The following is a 7,500-nucleotide window of genomic DNA, read 5'->3' as shown; positions in this document are numbered from 1 at the left end:
TCATCATCATCATCATCATCATCATGATATCTTCACCATTGTGACATCATCAACATTAAGACTTGAACATCACTATGACATTTTCACTGTTGTGAAAACATTAACATTATGACATCATCATCATCATCATCATCATCATCATCATCATCATCATCATCATCATCATCATCATCACCATCATAATCATCATCATCATCATCATCATCATCATCATCATCATCATGATATCTTCACCATTGTAACATTATCACTATTATGACAACATCAACATTAAGACATGAACACCATTATGACATTATCACTATTGTGACAACATTAACATTATCACATCATCATCATCATCATCGTCATCATCATCATGATATCTTCATCATTGTGATATCATCACTATTATGACATCATCAACATTAAGACATGCACACCATTATGACATGATAACTATTGTGGCAACATTAACATTATGTCATCATCATCATCATCATCATCATCATTAGGATATCTTCACCATTGTGACATCATCACTATTATGACATCATCAACATTAAGACATGAACACCATTATGACATTATCACTATTGTGACAATATTAACATTATGACATCATCATCAACATCATCATCATCATCATCATCGTCATCATCATCGTCATCATCATGATATCTTCAACATTTTGACATCATCACTATTATGACATCATCAACATTAAGACATGCACACCATTAAGACATTATAACTATTGTGACAACATTAACATTATGTCATCATCATTATCATCATCATTTTCATTAGGATATCTTCACCATTGTGACATCTTAACTATTATGACATCATCAACATTAAGACATGAACACCATTATGACATTATTACTTTTGTGACAACATTAACATTATGACATCATCATCATCATCATCATCACCATCATCATCATCATCATCATCATCATCATCATCATCATATCTTCAACATTCTGATATCATCACTATTATGACATCATCACCATTATGACATGAAAACCATTATGACATTATCACTTTTGTGACAACATTATCATTATGACATCATCATCATCATCATCATCATCATCATCATATCTTCACCATTGTGACATCATCAACATTAAGACATGCACAACATTATGACATTATAACTATTGTGACAACATTAGCATTATGTCATCATCATCATCATCATCATCATCATCATCATCATCATCATCATGATATCTTCACCATTGTGACATCATCACTGTTATGACATCATCAACATTAAGACATGCACACCATTATGACATTATCACTATTGTGACAACATTAACATTATGACATCATCATCATCATCATCATCATCATCATCATCATGATATCGTCAACATTGTGATATCATCACTATTATGACATCATCACCATTATGACATGAAAATCATTATGAGATTATCACTATTGTGACATTATCATTATGACATCATCATCATTATCATCATCATTATGATATCTTCACCATTGTGACATCATCACTATTATGACATCATCAACATTTAGACATGAACACCATTATGACATTATTACTATTGTGGCAACATTAACATTATGTCATCATCATCATCATCATCATCATCATCATCAGGATATCTTCACCATTGTGACATCATCACTATTATGACATCATCAACATTAAGACATGAACACCATTATGACATTATCACTATTGTGATAATATTAACATTATGACATCATCATCAACATCATCATCATCATCATCATCACCATCATTATCATCATCATCATCATCATTAGGATATCTTCACCATTGTGACATCATCACTATTACATCATCTTACATGAACACCATCATGACATTATCACTATTGTGACAACATTAACATTATGACATCATCATCATCATCATCATCATCATCATCATCATATATTCAACATTGTGATATCATCGCTATTATGACATCATCACCATTATGACATGAAAACCATTATGACATTATTACTTTTGTGAAAACATTAACATTATGACCTTATCATCATCATCATCATCCTCATCATCATCATCATCATCATCATCACTTCAACATTGTGATATCATCACTATTATGACATCATCACCATTATGACATAAAAACCATTATGACATTATCACTTTTGTGACAACATTAACATTATGACTTCATCATCATCATCATCATTAGGATATCTTCACCATTGTGACATCATGACTATTATGACATCATCAACATTAAGACATGAACACCATTATACCATTATCACTATTGTGACAACATTAACATTATGACATCATCATCTTCATCATCATCATCATCATCATCATCATCATCATATCTTCAACATTGTGATATCATCACTATTATGACATCATCACCATTATGACATGAAAACCATTATGACATTATCACTTCTGTGACAACATTAACATTATGACATCATCATCATCATCATCATCATCATCATCATCATCATCATCATCATTAGGATATCTTCACCATTGTGACATCATGACTATTATGACATCATCAACATTAAGACATGAACACCATTATACCATTATCACTATTGTGACAACATTAACATTATGTCATCATCATCATCATCATCATCATCATCATCAGGATATCTTCACCATTGTGACATCATCACTATTATGACATCATCACCATTATGACATGAAAACCATTATGACATTATCACTTTTGTGACAACATTGTCATTATGACATCATCATCATCATCATCATCATCATTATGATATCTTCACCATTGTGACATCATCACTATTATGACATCATCAACATTAAGACATGAACACCATTATGACATTATCACTATTGTGACGACATTAACATTATGACCTCATCATCATCATCATCATCATCATCATCATCATCATCATCATATCTTCAACATTGTGATATCATCACTATATGACATCATCACCATTATGACATGAAAACCATTATGACATTATCACGTTTGTGACAACATTATCATTATGCCATCATCATCATCATCATCATCATCATCATCATATCTTCACCATTGTGACATCACCAACATTAAGACTTGAACACCATTATGACATTTTCACTATTGTGAAAACATTAACATTATGACATCATCATCATCATTATGATATCTTCACCATTGTAACATTATAACTATTATGACATCATCTACATTAAGACATGAACACCATTATGACATTATCACTATTGTGACAACATTACCATTATCACATCATCATCATCATCATCATCATCATCATCGTCGTCATCATCATGATATCTTCATCATTGTGATATCACTATTATGACATCATCAACATTAAGACATGCACACCATTTTGACATTATAACTATTGTGACAACATTAACATTATGTCATCATCATCATCATCATCATCATCATCATCATCATCATCATTAGGATATCTTCACCATTGTGACATCATCACTATTATGACATCATCAACATTAAGACATGAACACCATTATGACATTATCACTATTGTGACAACATTAACATTATGACATCATCATCAACATCATCATCATTATCATCATCATCATCATCATCATCATCGTCGTCATCATATCTTCAACATTGTGACATCATCACTATTATGACATCATCAACATTAAGACATGCACACCATTAAGACATTATAACTATTGTGACAACATTAACATTATGTCATCATCATTATCATCATCATCTTCATTAGGATATCTTCACCATTGTGACATCTTAACTATTATGACATCATCAACATTAAGACATGAACACCATTATGACATTATCACTATTGTGACAACATTAACATTATGACATCATCATCATCATCATCATGATATATTCAACATTGTGATATCATCGCTATTATGACATCATCACCATTATGACATGAAAACCATTATGACATTATTACTTTTGTGACAACATTATCATTATGACATCATCATCATCATCATCATCATCATCATCATCATCATATCTTCACCATTGTGACATCATCAACATTAAGACATGCACAACAATTATGACATTATAACTATTGTGACAACATTAGCATTATGTCATCATCATCATCATCATCATCATCATCATCATCATCATCATCATCATCATAGGATATCTTCACCATTGTGACATCATCACTGTTATGACATCAACATTAAGACATGCACACCATTATGACATTATCACTATTGTGACAACATTAACATTATGACATCATCATCATCATCATCATCATCATCATCATCATCATCATGATATCTTCAACATTGTGATATCATCACTATTATGACATCATCACCATTATGACATGAAAACCATTATGACATTATCACTATTGTGACATTATCATTATGACATCATCATCATCATCATCATGATCATCATCATTATGATATCTTCACCATTGTGACATCATCACTATTATGACATCATCAACATTTAGACTTGAACACCATTATGACATTATTACTATTGTGGCAACATTAACATTATGTCGTCATCATCATCATCATCATCATCATCATCATCATCATCATCATCATCATCGTCATTAGGATATCTTCACCATTGTGACATCATCACTATTATGACATCATCAACATTAAGACATGAACACCATTATGACATTATCACTATTGTGACAATATTAACATTATGACATCATCATCATCAACATCATCATCATCATCACCATCATCATCATCATCATCATCATTAGGATATATTCACCATTGTGACATCATCACTATTACATCATCTTACATGAACACCATCATGACATTATCACTATTGTGACAACATTAACATTATGAAATCATCATCATCATATATTCAACATTGTGATATCATCGCTATTATGACATCATCACCATTATGACATGAAAACCATTATGACATTATTACTTTTGTGACAACATTAACATTATGACCTCATCATCATCATCATCATCATCATCATCATCATCATCATCATCATCATCAGGATATCTTCACCATTGTGACATCATCACTATTATGACATCATCAACATTAAGACATGAACACCATTATGACATTATCACTATTGTGACAACATTAACATTATGACCTCATCATCATCATCATCATCATCATCATCATCATCATCATCATCATCATGATATCTTCACCATTGTGACATCACCAACATTAAGACTTGAACACCATTATGACATTTTCACTATTGTGAAAACATTAACATTATGACATCATCATCATCATCATCATCATCATCATCATCATCATCATCATCATCATCATCATCATTATCATTATGATATCTTCACCATTGTAACATTATAACTATTATGACATCATCAACATTAAGACATGAACACCATTATGACATTATCACTTTTGTGACAACATTAACATTATGACATCATCATCATCATCATCATCATCATATCTTCACCATTGTGACATCATCACTATTATGACATCATCAACATTAAGACATGCACAACATTATGACATTATCACTATTGTGACAACATTAACATTATGACATCATCATCATCATCATCATCATCATCATCATCATCATCATCATCATCATCATCATGATATCTTCAACATTGTGATATAATCACTAGTATGGCATCATCACCATTATGACATGAAAACCATTATGACATTATCACTATTGTGACAACATTATCATTATGACATCATCATCATCATGATCATCACGATTATGATATCTTCACCATTGTGACATCTTCACTATTATGACATCATCAACATTAAGACATGCACACCATTATGACATTATAACTATTGTGACAACATTAACATTATGACATCATCATCATCATCATCATTATTAGGATATCTTCACCATTGTGACATCATGACTATTATGACATCATCAACATTAAGACATGAACACCATTATAACATTATCACTATTGTGACAACATTAACATTATGACATCATCATCATCATCATCATCATCATCTTCATCATCATCATCATGATATCTTCAACATTGTGATATCATCACTATTATGACATCATCAATATTAAGACATGCACACCATTATGACATTATAACTATTGTGACAACATTAACATTATGTCGTCATCATCATCATCATCATCATCATCATCATGATATCTTCACCATTGTGACATCATCAACATTAAGACTTGAACACCATTATGACATTTTCACTATTGTGAAAACATTAACATTATGACATCATCATCATCATCATCATCATCATCATCATCATCATCATCATCATCATCATGATATCTTCACCATTGTAACGTTATCACTATTATGACATCATCACCATTATGACATGAAAACCATTATGACATTATCACTTTTGTGACAACATTATCATTATGACATCATCATCATCATCATCATCATCATTATGATATCTTCACCATTGTGACATCATCACTATTATGACATCATCAACATTAAGACATGAACACCATTATGACATTATCACTATTGTGACAACATTAACATTATGACCTCATCATCATCATCATCATCATCATCATCATCATATCTTCAACATTGTGATATCATCACTATTATGACATCATCACCATTATGACATGAAAACCATTATGACATTATCACGTTTGTGACAACATTATAATTATGCCATCATCATCATCATCATCATCATCATCATCATCATCATCATCATCATCATGATATCTTCACCATTGTGACATCATCAACATTAAGACTTGAACATCACTATGACATTTTCACTGTTGTGAAAACATTAACATTATGACATCATCATCATCATCATCATCATCACCATCATCATCATCATCATCATCATCATCATCATCATCATCATATCTTCAACATTGTGATATCATCACTATTATGACATGAAAACCATTATGACATTATCACGTTTGTGACAACATTATCATTATGCCATCATCATCATCATCATCATCATCATCATCATCATCATCATGATATCTTCACCATTGTGACATCATCAACATTAAGACTTGAACATCACTATGACATTTTCACTGTTGTGAAAACATTAACATTATGACATCATCATCATCATCATCATCATCACCATCATCATCATCATCATCATCATCATCATCATCATCATCATGATATCTTCACCATTGTAACATTATCACTATTATGACAACATCAACATTAAGACATGAACACCATTATGACATTATCACTATTGTGACAACATTAACATTTTCACATCATAATCATCATCATCGTCATCATCATGATATCTTCATCATTGTGATATCATCACTATTATGACATCATCAACATTAAGACATGCACACCATTATGACATGATAACTATTGTGGCAACATTAACATTATGTCATCATCATCATCATCATCATTAGGATATCTTCACCATTGTGACATCATCACTATTATGACATCATCAACATTAAGACATG

The sequence above is a fragment of the Pseudophryne corroboree genome, chromosome 8 (genome assembly GCF_028390025.1).
Source record: "Pseudophryne corroboree isolate aPseCor3 chromosome 8, aPseCor3.hap2, whole genome shotgun sequence".
In the NCBI taxonomy this organism is placed as follows: Eukaryota; Metazoa; Chordata; class Amphibia; order Anura; family Myobatrachidae; genus Pseudophryne; species Pseudophryne corroboree.
The sequence above is the reverse complement of the archived record's forward strand: the minus strand, read 5'-3'. Positions refer to the sequence as shown.